Source organism: Cnephaeus nilssonii (genome assembly GCF_951640355.1).
Source record: "Cnephaeus nilssonii genome assembly, chromosome: 5".
NCBI lineage: Eukaryota > Metazoa > Chordata > Mammalia > Chiroptera > Vespertilionidae > Cnephaeus > Cnephaeus nilssonii.
The window spans coordinates 66,076,298-66,090,919 of record NC_137076.1 but is presented as its reverse complement, the minus strand read 5'-3'; positions in this window follow the sequence as shown (position 1 = coordinate 66,090,919).

The window sequence follows — 14,622 nt, the reverse complement described above, 5'->3', positions numbered from 1 at the left end:
GCCATCTAACGTACTCTCTGATGACCTTTCAGAGTGAAAATAGCAGTGAAATCCTAAAACCCAACCTCTCAAAATCAGATCCAAGGAGCACTTCACATTTAAAATGATGGTCGGATGTCAGGGCTGGTGTATAGAGAAATGAGGAGTGATTCTTTGCCTCACCATCAATCGACATTGCGCAGCCTTGGTATGCCGGGGACTGCCCCTCCCCTGCTGCACCTGCCAGTTCCCTCAACCCGCTTGCCTCTGCTGCCGGCTTCGTATCTGCTCTGACTCCCTCACTTCAATCAAAGCTCACCTGTTTGAGCCCTCTTTCCCTCAAATGCTTCTTTTCTACAAGGTACTCCAATCAACTAATGTTTGCTAATATATTCACTCTGTGATCGATAAGTTTCTACTCTGAATGTCCCTTAGTAAAGGGCACTTTCTGAAGATGCTGCCTTTCACCCAGGGATGGGTGTCAAGTAGAAGGGGAAATAGATGGTTTCAGAGACCTGGGTTGGGATTCAAACGTGTTATGCATTTGCTAGTGCCTCTGGATAAGTTATCCATGTCCTATGTTGATGAAAGTGTGTATAATAGTGCCTAAATTTTATTCCTTAATTCTAGAGTATATATTAAGTACTATGTTTGATGATTAAATGAGAAGAGGTGGATTAAAATATTGAATACAATATCCATCTAAAAGTAATTTTTCTAAAAAGTTATTAAAAATCTAGTGAAAATTTCTGGGAAGAAAGTTTTCAGTTGTATAACATTTCTTCCCCTTCCGTTCATATCATAAGTTGGCTGCTTTGTCCATGGACCAAAATGGGCCTGGCTTTGGGTGTCGTATATCAAAGGTGCTTTAGGAGATGTTTGGGGACATGGAAATCTAATCCTAGTGAAATATGATAGACAGTTCTACCCCAGGAAAAGTCCTTCTATCGTTGAGAAGATAGGCAAGTACATGAAATTAAAGACTTTTATGAATGAATAGCTTCTTTGGTTAATAACCTTGTGGACATGGATTTAGGGGTAGAATGGGTGTTTTAATTAATATTACATGCCCTAAGAAAAATCATTTAAACTGTCCATACCTTAATTGAAAATTAAATAAAATTGTAGCCCTGGCTGGGTGGCTCAGTTGATTGGAGAGTCATCCCATGCACCAAAAGGTTGCAGGTTCCATTCCATGTCAGGGTGCATACAGGAGGCAACTTATCGATGTTTATCCTTGGGTGAGGACTAAAACAAAAGAAAATCTATTTGGGATGTAGCAGGTTATCTCTAAGATTGTTTCTGGGTCTATAAATCTCTGCAAATTGTATTCTTGTGAATTCCTCAAATGTCACATTATAGGAGCTGCCATTGTACAGATGATATTTGGGTCAAGCCTTGATAAAACCCCTGTACGCACTTCAATTTCTTTCCACATTTCATTGGGCTGACCATTCTCTTTTTTTCTTCTGTTACCTTCTCTCGGTTTTTCTATTAAATCTCCTATGATGGGTAAGTTAAAGTATGAATAGAATTTACTTTATACAGGGCTTGCTAGACATTCACATCCTTGAGGGATTCAGTAAACCACTTTTTAGTATAAAGGCAAAGAGAAAAACAATTCAGACAAATTAGTGGGATGCATTACAAGAATGGGAAGGAAGAATTTATAAACAGTTTTAGGATGAGGACAAAATATTTTGTTGAAGGTAAGCAGAAGAAAGAAAAGCAGATCAAAGCTCTGTGGCTGTACAATAGGGCCGAGGAGTAAAGGCTAATGTTTACTGAGTTTTCTACATGCAGAAGGGACTGGGCTAAGGGCTTTACTAAAACCTTAAAAAGAGGACACTTTTAATAATCAGGCAAAGATGAGGAAACCAAGGTCCAGAAAACTTAATGTTATTACCCCAAAGCAGATGGGAAGTGGCATAGTCAGCAAATAGATTCAACGCATTTGTCTCCAAAGCCAGGGCTGTTTGTTACTATAGTGTATGGCTTTCCAGGACCTGAAATATGAGTTTGGACAGAAATGAGGTACAAGCCCTATAGGTATTCACATGAACATGACAGATAGGCACTGAGCAGATCAAAAGGAAGCCAGGTTGAGTTAGATTGGAAGGATATTTCTTCCTATTATTATAGATGTCTTTGGGTTGGGGGTGGAGATAGGGGAGGTTGCTTTATCTGGGGCTTATATTAAATGGGGACATAGGATATACATTAACATCTATAGGTTTCCTGAGGTTAGTTAGTCATAGTTAGCATGGGAAAGCATAAGGTAGCATAGGTACGTTTTAAAATGAAAAAGAGTGTATGTGTGTTTGTGTGTGTGTATTTGCTGAAGTGTTATTTGGATGACTCACTAAGAAGATAGGTTAATGCATTAACTGAATCTTTCAGTTGTTTAAAGACTAATCTACTCTCTTGCTTTATGCCAGACTAAAAGGGCTTCCCAAACAGTTACGTTAAAAAATGAAGTAAAATATACCAAAAGGTGTTGTCCTTGAACCTCCCTCCATACACTTGTTTAAAATGAATATACTTAAATAGAATAACCCACCTATTGGAGTCACCCAGTGGCTTCGAGCTGTATATATTATACATATTAATAAACTAGGGAATGTGGTTCCTGCCACACTCATTTTGTTTTCACCATCCTGATGGGGCTCTTGCTGTCAAAGGCTTCCTCTCAGATAATGAAAGGCAATTCGAGACACACACATTCCTTCCTTCCTCCCCCCAATCCTCTGTCCTGTCATCTCTGAGCAGCAGAACCTTCCATTAGTGTTCATTCCAATAAACCAATTTCTTTGGGTTTATAAGTGACAACTTTTAAATGAGTGGGGATCCATGCCAGTGTTTCAAAGGGGGGTATCTCCATGTTACTCTCTCACAATTAGGTTTTAATTAGCAAGGTCATTGCTAGTTTATGAGAGTGCAGCAGGGCACCCTTTCTCTCCCCTTGCCCCCGCTTCAGTAATGTCTGGTTGGTAATGAAATGATATGTTTCATCAGGACGCACCTAGATGAGGTCAATAATGTCAACAAGCAAGTAAGCCAGACTAATCCCTCCAGTATTTACGCATAGATTTCCTCTTTCATTATAACCTTGCCCTGTATGTCTGTCCTGCTTCTGTGACTTATGGATGAGGTTTGGCAAAGTTGTGTGCTTTTTAAAAAATTTATTTAAAAAATGTTCACTCCCTTTAAATGGTTTAGAATTGTTCAGAAAGAAGAAATAGAGCTTGATATTAAGTTTGGGCAAAAGTTGCAAGGGGTTTAAAAGCCAAGTTTGTTTAATGAAGACAATCCATTTTCAACTGGGGACTCAGTAAGAGGGTAAGTCAAACCAACATGCTGGGGAAGCGTTGGCCATTTAAGTTCTTTCCCTAGATTCAGGGGTGTGAGTGGGAGCAATGAAGTATGCTTCTGTCTGCTACGGCCCGTGTGTCATTTGGTCCTCCCAGCTGCTTGCAGAGCATCTGACCATCAATATCTTTACACCATACATGCTATCGTTGGTGGACTCTCCAGATCTCATTGTCCACAGCCCCCACATCATGTGGAAAAAGCTTCAGCTTTGTATGCTCATACTGAGCTGTGGGGATGGCATATATCATTTTGAACCCCCTTTCTGAAAGCTCAACTGCACCTAGTATGGGCAGGCCAGCTGCTCAAACCAACACAGCAAAACCAAAAGTTCACAAGAAGTTTATCTGTCTCTCTTATAGCAGTCCAGGGAGGTGTTCCCAATTTCATGCATCTTTCAGAATCATCCCATAAAACCAACCTGATGTTGTTCTGAAAAAAGTAACTATGTTAAAAAGAACCAGCCTTTTCCAGTCTCGTACCATACATACACTCTTCTTTGAAAGTCCACAAAACACTTTGATGTAAGATGTTTGAAGTTAATTGCTGTGTTGTTGTATTGTATAAACAAAACTGAAGCCTCAGTTTGACTTATAGTCCATCACCGTGGGCTGCTGTGAGACAGTGGTGGCCTGGAATCCAGCCCTCTGAAACGTGAACTTTAGGGTTGGAAGGGATCCCACAGATCTTCTTCTCCTGGAGGAATAGATAATGAGTGAATATTACTAAAAGCAAATTTGTGAATGCAAATTAGAGAACCACTCTGAGATCAGAGTAAATTTTCTATTGGTTTTAAATGCACAATTTATTACTTGGAGTATAATCATTGTTACTAAGGTAATTCTTGAAAATGTGTGAAAAAGCATGTGTGTAGTTAGATTTAGCAGGAAGAGTGATATTCCTGTGTCAGTGTCACTGAGATGACCAGCTGTTGAAGAGATTTGTCAACAAGTTATTTCTTATTAAGGTCTTCTGTGGCTCATATAGCAGTCCAGTGGTCTGCTGTGGCTCCTTCTGGCTGTATAACTCAGAGGAAGTACAAAGGTGATAATGAGTTGTCAGGAAAAAAAAAGCCAGGCTAGAATTTCAACTCCAAACCAACAACTTCCATTTTGACAGTGTCATTCAGCCTTCACGGCAAACTCTTTAATTAACTCAAGCTCCACTGAGGTCTGACTTGTGTTATTTGGATCTTGTTTATGGTTAATTATTGTGCTTTCTGGATCAATATTGCTCAAATATCCAGTGCATATTTGTAAGTAACGTTGGCAACTTTTCTTTTTTTTTTTATGACTGCTAATATTCTTTCCCAGGGTAAGAAGCCACATCTTGCTATTCTTAAGAAAGGCTATCATTTTCTCCAAAGAAGGACTGAGTGCTATTATAGAACCCGACTGAAAGCGTTGGTAGGTAAAAGTGTGTGGAAAGCAGAAAGCTAAAACCCTGCTTCTCCCACCGTGGGCTTTCACACGGTTCCCACAGAGTTACTGAATTCTTGAAATGGATCAATTTTATCTGTAAAATAGGTGAAAAATGTATCCCAGCAAGATAAACCCTGAACTGTTCCTGAGTTAAAAAAGCAATAAGGAGTTATGAGTAGGGCTTTTGCTTGAAGAACAGACACATATGAGACAGTATCCGGTGACAAAGCTGAACTCTAACATGGGTTGAACTCCAATGTCAGATCTGTAGAGAAGGCACTTCATATTGTCATCTACACCAAATGAGTTTATGTGTATAAAACAGTCTGGGGAGCTGAAAGTTTTCCCCTATACAGCCTTATCAAGGTCTCTGTGGCAGTGAATAATTCAAGTCAACAAATATTTATTGACCAACTATTATGAGGACATCACTGTGTAAGATTCTCCAAGGTTAAAAAAAGTAAGACATAAACCATGGTATCAAGGTATTATAAACCTAACAAGGATAAGACAGGTAAGCAAAGTAACATAAGGCATAATATGACATGTCCTTAGACCCTATACATGCATATACTGTTGGACATTAAAGGGAATCATGAAAAGTATTTTATACAGTTAAATGAAACATCAACTCCTAAAGGGCAAAGGCTATGCTTTAGGTCCTGTATAACATAAAACACTCAATATAGGTAATAAGTTTTTCAAATCGCTGAGGCTGTATTCATTAACATCTGTTGACCAAGAAATAAGTGAAAGCGAAAAACGTCTCATGTAAAACGTTGGATTTGCTCCTGTGAAGGAGGCCTCTAGCCATTTATTTCCCAGATTTAGTTCTAAGGCCATTTTAGATACTTAAAATATATTTAAGGAATTATAAGAGAGTCACTTATGTTTAGGGATCATAATTTTGATAATTTTCTTATGAAGATTACAGTGGACTGAATTTCAGGTGCAAATATGGAGTCAAATTAGAAATCTTGAGTCCTTTGAAACAGTGACATCCTCAGGACTGGGTGAGTCTTAAAGAAACAGCAAGAGTGGATATTCTTTTCTAACATTAACCTGTCTGCAAATAGAGATCCTAGTGCATGATTTTCCTGAAATAATCTTTGTTGGGCCTTCAGAACCATGGAGACTTGGGTTACATCTATTTTTTCAATTATTTTAGTTACTCCCCATATAGTTTATATTTTTCATTCTGAATGAATCTCTACAGTTATACTGGAAATATATGTCTTTGGAGGGCACTGGAGCTAACCTTTTGAAATACTCAGAAGGGGTGGGTGGAGGTTCTCATACTTTAGCTTTAACACTGTATGTTATTTGAGTTCCAGGACTGGACTTTATATTCTATTAATATCCTCAACAACATAATTCAGTAAATATTCATGTGGACTCAAAGTGTCAAAAGAAGGGGCATTTCTACTTTAGATATCAAGTCTAAGGAATGTCAACACTTTGCTCCAATTCTTAATTGAACTTTTTGTTTATTTTAATTTAAATTTGTTCTGCTAAAACAGCCTGTAGATTTTGTCTTTGATGGAATCACTGTATCACATCAGACAAACTTTGGACTATGTGTAAGTCTATTTTCCTCACACATTATGTCCTAACAAGCTATTGAGAAAGGGAGACAACACAATGGTATAATAGGGCATTGAGTTCAAATTATAGAATTCAAAGTGATATTATTAAATATGAGGCTGAATCAGGCTGTGTTGATAGGTTGCTAATAAATCACATTTTCCCACTTGCTGCTCTGGTTTTAAAAAAGTATCAATTGGAAATTAGGGGCTTAAATAAGAAGGCTTGAAATGAATTTTAAGGACTAATATAGTTCATTTTTCTACCATTGGCAGATTTTGGCTAAATTCTTCCATAGTGGGAAGAATCTTTCCTATTTGAAAACACCTGCTGGGAAGAAAATTCTAGCTTTCCCCATAATATCATTTATGATCAGTGGAAACAACTTGTTTCCTTCAAAAAATTAATTCTCAGTTATTTTGTTTCTGGCATTGCTCATTTCAGGAATAATAAATTGCAGTGTGTCACTTTTTAGCAAAAGGTTTTAGTAGAATATATTAGACTGAGAGAAATATGTATTCAACAGTGAAGAAAGTTTTTTCTTCCACATCAAGGTTAATTCTAATAAGAAAATAAAGGTCCATTACTAATGCCTTTGCATTAAAGCTCACTTCCTCTTGAGTGAGCCTGAAGGATGTTCCTGAATATCAATGTTGTATGAAATGCTTTCATTATCTTTGCAGTTTTGTTTATTCAAATATTATTCCCACATGTGATTTCTTCATGTACAAACTAAATAGATGCAAATACATGTCTTTTAAGAAGTCTGTAAATCTTTCATTAATGAAGGTGCCCTTTAGTGCAATGGGCCTATTTGGGGACTGTTCAAAGATAGGTTTATTCTCATTAATCTTATTTTTAATTTTTATTTTTTTTTAAGTTTAATCAGAGATGACAAAGTGCAGATCAAATGGAAAGAAAATGTTCTCTTTTTTGATATGATTCAAGTCTCTTCATCTTCCTGGTGTTCCAGATAGTGGATTGTTCTGAACACAGCAGGATTTAGGCCTTTATGGAAGAAAGGGTTAGCTTCACCTGATCCTGGTGACCAAGGAGAACCGCTTGAGTTAAGTAGAGAAAAGAATTGTTATTTGGTTAGTTGACTGTATAATTTAAATCATTACCCATATAAACACAGCAATGTACTGTGACTAAAAAGCAAATAACTCACCCTTGTCAAAAAAAAAAAAAATGTAGCTTTTCCCCCTCCTGGCTGTGAAATTAACTATCAATTCACATGCAATCCCAGATAAAAAATGGTGGTGAACCAGATGCACGGGTGCATAAGAATGGAAGTAATTGTTTGTGGTTTTCATGAGAAGATTGCCAGTTTGCAGCATTTAAATTACACACAAACTGCTTTTTACATCTCTAATTGTGGCTCTGTTGTTTTCAGGGAGGGTTGAATTGACATTGACAAACATAGACTTAGAAAGAACACAAAGACATGAAAACAGCACTAAATTTGCCCCAAAAATGATTCAGTGAATAATTCTGCAGCCTTCTATGTATTATTTGATATGCCAAAATTTCCTTTATTTTTTTCTCCCTAAGGAGCTATGCTGACTTTGGTTAGTTAATGAGAGTAGTAACTGCAGAGATGTTGAGAAAGTCAAGCACATGACTTTCATGAATGATTGTATTCCAGCTCCTTTTCAGAATTACTTAAATTTAATGTCATCCTTTGCCTGTTCCTTTTCCTTCGCTCTTCAAATCCTCCATTTACTTTCAGCATTTAATTCCTCTGCACCACCTTTTCCTTATTCAAATCTCTCTGTATTTTAGTTCTGGGGAAGGGTAGAAACAGGGTCCTATTAATATTCTACTTATCACTTTTGCTTTAATCCTTGACTTTCCTGTAAAATAAGGCCACTAACCTCTTGTGCCTAAAGAATGAAAAGCGGGCTTATCAGAGGCACAAAATCTGAAACAAAGAGGTAATTTACATTTTGAATTTGTAAAGCCTACGGAATGTGCGGTATTAATTCTAGTGCACAATACAACAACAACAACAACACACAAAAAAAAAAACACCAGATCTCCAAATCTACAATTCAGTATTGGTTTCTTTTGAAAATTTGTGGTTCCTAAAGGGTCATACTGAGTTAAAAATGTGGTAATGAAGAGAAACAATAGCTTAGCCAGAGGGAATTCAAGGTACCTATGTTGGGCAAAAGGACCATGTTAAAGCAGAAAACAAATGGGGGGGAAAATAAAAACCTACATTTGGGCAATAATATAAGGAGAATGGCTCACATTTTGCCTGGCACAGCCTTTGGAAGTGCACGCGGTGAGAATAATTAGCAGAGGCGGTGTACAGTGTGCGCTTCCAGAAGGGCTGGCCCCATGCAGCTCGCAGAGAGGACTGAGCCAACACTCAAAGGAAAGCAAGGAGCCCTGCATCCCATAATGTTCAGGAGCTCTTGAGGAAGTAGAGATGTGGGACACTTTTGTTTTACATACCTCATATATCTTTAATTTTGCGTTAGCTTTTTGCAACAAAGCTTTCCATGAAGCTATTTTGGAATTTGAAGCCTGTGGAAGCTTCTGGATGCCACTTAAAATAGGTGCCCCGTTCTGTTTGTTTAATTTGTAAAACCTTACCTTTCAGTGTACTTCCTAGGTGATCTTATTGTTGCAGAAGACCAAAGAAAACCAAGGGTGCTTCAAAGAAGAGGAGGGACACTGTTTAATAAACCGGCGGACTCAGGGAACAGCCTTCCAAATCTGAGTGAAGGAACACGCATGGGGCTTTCCTTTACATCTCCCTCCTTGTGGTCTTTGTTCCACAAATATGGATTATGCTTCCAGTCCTTTTCAGGGGCCTTGCAAGAAGGTCCCCAGGTGTTGGGGGTCTCCAGGCCATATCTGATGGTCTGGCCTGGCGCCAGCGTTAATAACCCTCCCTCCGGGGCAGTTCACTGTTCACAGTAATAGGTTCTGCAAGACCAGTGTCTGGGAAGGAGGTAGTAACTTAATTATCGGTTATCAAGAATGTACACTGAGCTTGCTGGCATGGATTCAGATCACTATCCCCCAAATATCAGGGTTACATTGGAATTAGCCCTTTTTAGCCTTCTCATTATCTATTTAGAATGTTCCCTTTAATGGCAATTGTCATTTCCCTGAGGGCTGGCACTCTTTGGTAGGACCCTTAGCTGCCAATGAAGCTCAAACCCACTTTTCTGTCTGACCCTATCTGGCCCCAAATGGGGTGCAACCTACATTCCTTTCTGGCTACATTTTGAGGCCCCTGACCTGATGGTGAATCAGTTAAGCTTTCAGGACATGAGAAAGAAGCTTAGTAAGATTTTTTATAAATATTTATAGCTTACTGGAACTTGGTTCTTATATGTAAAATAAGCAGGTGCACCAGAGGGTGGCATGCTTGACTTTTTTGAAATTAAAGATCTCATCTCCTTTAGCTAGCCTTTACCTACACAACACATGCCACACATGTGCACCATAACACTCCAGCAGTGACCAATTACTTCGGCTTGACCAAAAACGGTTCTGCAGGCACAGTTCCCAATGTGGGACCTGGGATGGGGAAGAGGATTGAACCAGCAGACCTCAAATAGGGGCTGCAGGCTAATTCTAAACGAACAGGGAAGAGCAGCTGCCCACAGTTCCCAAAGTGGTATCTGGGGACAGAACCACGAAGTTTCCCTTCCAATACACACTTTATTTTGGTTTATTTAAAAATTCATTCTCAGCTTTTGCTTTCCTGGCTCTGGGTCAGCTACTGTTCCCAGTTCTCCAGGAGCTGGAGCTGCTGCTCTGTTGTATAGGGGCAGCATCAGCAACATAGACTTCACTATATTGCATTCCCTTCGTCATGTGTGATGCCAGCTGAGTGGCCACTAAGGCTTTGGTATAATGCATTTGAAGAAATTCACACCCATGTCCCTTCTTTTACTTTTTGGGTACATCTATTGCCTGCCATTCCCACATTTAGTTTAGGCTAACTCAGAAGGGACTTCACATTACAGCACAAAAATTTAATTGGGAAATTATCCCACCCAGCAATTATTATGGCATCTTTGGTTACCTGAAAACTCACTCTCTCCATCCCCAGCAGAAGACTTTTTCCAAGACTGTCTTTTTTTTTTTAAAATTAATTTCAGCAAGGAAGGGAGAGAGGGAGAGAGTGATAGAAACATCATTGATGAGACAGAATCGTTGATCAGCTGCCTCCTGCACTCCCTGCACGTACTGGGGATCAAGCAGCAACCTGGGCATGTGTCTTACCAGGAATCGAATTGTGACCTCTTGGTTCATAGGTCGATGCTCAACCACTGAGCCATACTGGCTAGGCTCAAGACTATCTTTTTTTCAAACATGATGATAATTTTACTAACCCCTGACTGGAAGGCAAGTTACCTCCTTTATTTTTCAGAAGCCAATGCCTTTTGTTGTTATTTGACTTCTATTCTTATGTGAAAAATTTGGGCTGTTTGACCTAAACTCTTGTTTTTGGTCTCTTTGTGGCTAGTAGCACATGTGACAAGAGAATATTTTTAAACATTAATAGTGTGCTTTCCCCTTTTCTTTAGTCAGACACAGATATCCACTTTGCTTCTGAGGAGAAGTAGGATTTTTTTGGGGAAAATAATAAGAAGCATTTAGTCCTTTTTTAAAAAAATTTTCCCAAACAAGCTTTGGAGAATGAAGAGCAAGCCATGAGGGTAGCAAGTTAAAGTGTTTGTATTATAACAATGGATTTGAAGAAATAGAAAGAACCGTTCAATCTTCCCCTCTGCCTACAGTGACCTAGAAGGACAGCCAAATAGCGAGATAGGGGCTGGGAGGAAAGATGAGTGGGTATGACCTGAGAGGTAGTCTGTAGTAGGAGCTGAAAGGATTGGGGGATACCTTTTGGAGAGGAGCAGGCCTGTTTAGAAGACTATGAACCAACCTGGGAAGTTAAACAGGATCCCTACCATTGAGCTTCACTGTTAAGGCAATTACAAAGGCCACTCAGGTTCAAGAGGAGAGGACACACAGAGGTGGGCAAAAGTAGGTTTACAGTTGTGAGTACTCAAAACACAGTTTATTCTAGTATTATTGTTTGTTAATTATTGCATTACTTATTTGTATTACAACTGTAAACCTACTTTTGCCCACCACCATAGATCTCACCTCTTGATGGAGGAATGTCAATGTCAATTGTAAAGGCGTATGGAACAGGATGTAGGTTATTATTACAGTGTCCTATGACAGACTCCACAGCGGCTTAGTGTATAGAGTGCTCCAGATCCATAGAGGACACAGTGGGTTCTAACAGTGTGCAATTCCCAAAGAAAGACAACCAACAGTTAAAACTCTTCGGTGTTCTATTATAAACTTTTTGGCTATTTTGGATATAGTGACATTCTCCTGAATTAAAAAGAAACTTTCATCAAAATGGACTTTCCATTTCATTGACATGTAATTAATTTGTCTTGTAATAGAGATATTACACATTGCCATGATTTATATCTACTAATTTTATTTCAAGATACTTTGTTATATTTTTCTACTTTTCCTATTTATCTCATCTATATTAGTACTTTTTGATATCTGGGATGAGAGCATATCCTGAAACTTTTAAGTAAAATTCTTAGGCTGTAAAGTGAGATTCATGTTTTATATATTGAATTTTAATGTCTATAGGACAAATACACAACTGCTTAAACTGTAATATATTGAAATTACCTCAGTGAAAGAAAAATAACTATTTTTATCCTTATTCTCTCTCCTTTTCTGGATTAGTTAGGCTGCTTTAGGCTACAGCCCTTCATAATGGCTTAACCAATGAGGACACCTGTTACCCTACTAATAAGAATTCAAGAAAGTGGACTTCTCAGGGCAGGGCTGTGGCTCTGCTTCTCTGAGGAGCTCTCAGCTCTGCCCAGTAGTAGCATGGCTGTGGCAGTTCTAGGCTTTGCATCTGCTGACAACAATGAACAGCACAAATGATAAAAACATTTTCCAGACCTCCTCTCCCTCATATTTCTTTGGCTACAACTGAGTCACATGCCCACCTCAAACAACTACTGGCTAAAAAATAGGATCAGCTTGATGGGTGTCTACCAAAAGAGATTGAACACTGAGAGCTGGGATAGGGTCATGTTTTCTATATCAAGATTTGGCAAAGAATAGCTGTGGGTCATATCCAGACTTTTGCCTATTTTTGTAAATGAAGTTTTATTAAGTTACAGCCATATACATTCATCTACTTATTGTCTATGGCTGCTTTCACACTACAACTGTTGAGTAGTTGTAACAGGCACCGTGTCACCTGCAAAGCAGAAAATATTCACTAGCTCAGTGGTCGGCAAACCGCAGCTCGCTAGCCACAAGCGGCTCTTTGGCCCCTTGAGTGTGGCTCTTCCACAAAATACCACGTGCGGGCGCACATGTACAGTGCGATTGAAACTTCGTGGCCCATGCACAGAAGTGGGTTTTCGACTCTCAAAAGAAATTTCAATCGTTGTACTGTTGATATTTGGCTCTGTTGACTAATGAGTTTGCTGACCACTGCACTAGCTGGTCCTTTATAGAAGAAGTTTGCTAACTCTTACCTTAAATCATAGAAGAAAATTGGAGAAAAAGAGAAGATAAGACATTCAATAGACAATAGGTCTTACTAAACTTCCTACTTAATTTTCCAAAAAGCACCTTATGCTAATTTCCACAAACTCATAGATATTATTACATTCATACTGTGACATTTTATGCTGTTACTTTATGTCAGTTGTTCTGTTAGGTTAGTAAGGTTATTATACAGCTGTATGTAATTGAAAGGTTTTTCTATGCTCTGGATCTCAGGATATAATAAGCTGTATAATAGGTTAAGATTATCCTTTTCTCTTTGCTTTCTAGAGTGGCCACAAAGCCCTACTGACCTCTAATACTATCAGCAACAAAATCACATATTTTTCCTCAATACTCTACTTAGCCAAAATACACAGAATGAATAACTAGAATGAAACTTCATGAAGGATCTAGTCCAGTGATGGCGAACCTATGACACGCATGTCAGCACTGACACATGTAGCCATTTCTGATGACACGCGGCCGCTGAGGCAGCCACATGCCGAGGATGAAACATTTGCTGCTCCTGAGGATGAAACATTTGCGAAATGTTTTTTTCCTCAAAGTGACACACTACCCGAGTTATGCTCAGTTTTTTGGCGAAGTTTGACACACCAAGCTCAAAAGGTTGCCCATCACTGATCTAGTCTATTTAAATATTAATTTTTTTAGATTTTAATTTCAGAGCAGTTTTAAGTTTACAATAACATTTAGAGAAAGATGACAGAGAATTCCAATATACTCCCTGCTCCCACATATGTATAGCCTCCCCCATTATCAATATCACTCACCAGAATAGTACATTTTTAATCAATCAAAGATGAACCTACATTGACACATCATAATAATCTGAAGTCCATAGTTTACCTACAGGTTCACTTTTGGTGTACATTTCATGGATTTGGACAAATGTATAATGACATATAGTTTTCACTATAGTATCATGCAGAGTATTTTCACTGATCTAAAAATTTTCTTTGCTCTGCCTACTCATCTCCCCCATTTTTTACCCCTGATAGCCACTGATATTTTTACTGTCTCCATAATTTTGCCTTTTCCAGAATGTTTTGTAGTTGGAATCATATATTATGAAGACCTTTTAGATTGGCTTCTTTCATTTAGTAATATGGATTCAAAGTTCTTTCATGTATTTTCATGGCGTGGTAGCTCATTTCTTTTTAGGGCTGAATAGTACTTTATTGTCTGGATTTACCACAGTTTATTTATCCATTCAGCTACATAAGGACACCCTGTATGCTTTTAAGTTTTGGCAGTTGTGAATAAAGCTGTATAACATCTCTGTGCTGGTTTTGCATGGACACAAGTTTTTAATGATTTAGTTAAATACCAAGGGGTGAGATTGCTGGATCATATGGTAAGAATATGTTTAGTTTTGTATGTTTAGTTTTCTTTTGTACTCTGTTGACATGATGGATTAAATAAATCAATTTTTGAATGTTTAACAAGCCTTGTATACTTTGGGTAAGTCTATTTGGTCATGCTATATAATTATTTTAATACTTTGGGGATTCAATTTGCTAATATTTTGCTGAGGATATTCATGGGGATATTGGTTTGTAGTTTTCTTGTAGTGTTTCTATCTTGTTTTGGTAATGCTGGCTTGAAATAATGAGTTAGAAATTATTTTTTCCTACTTTTATTCTCCTAAAGAGGTTGTAGAGAATTGGTA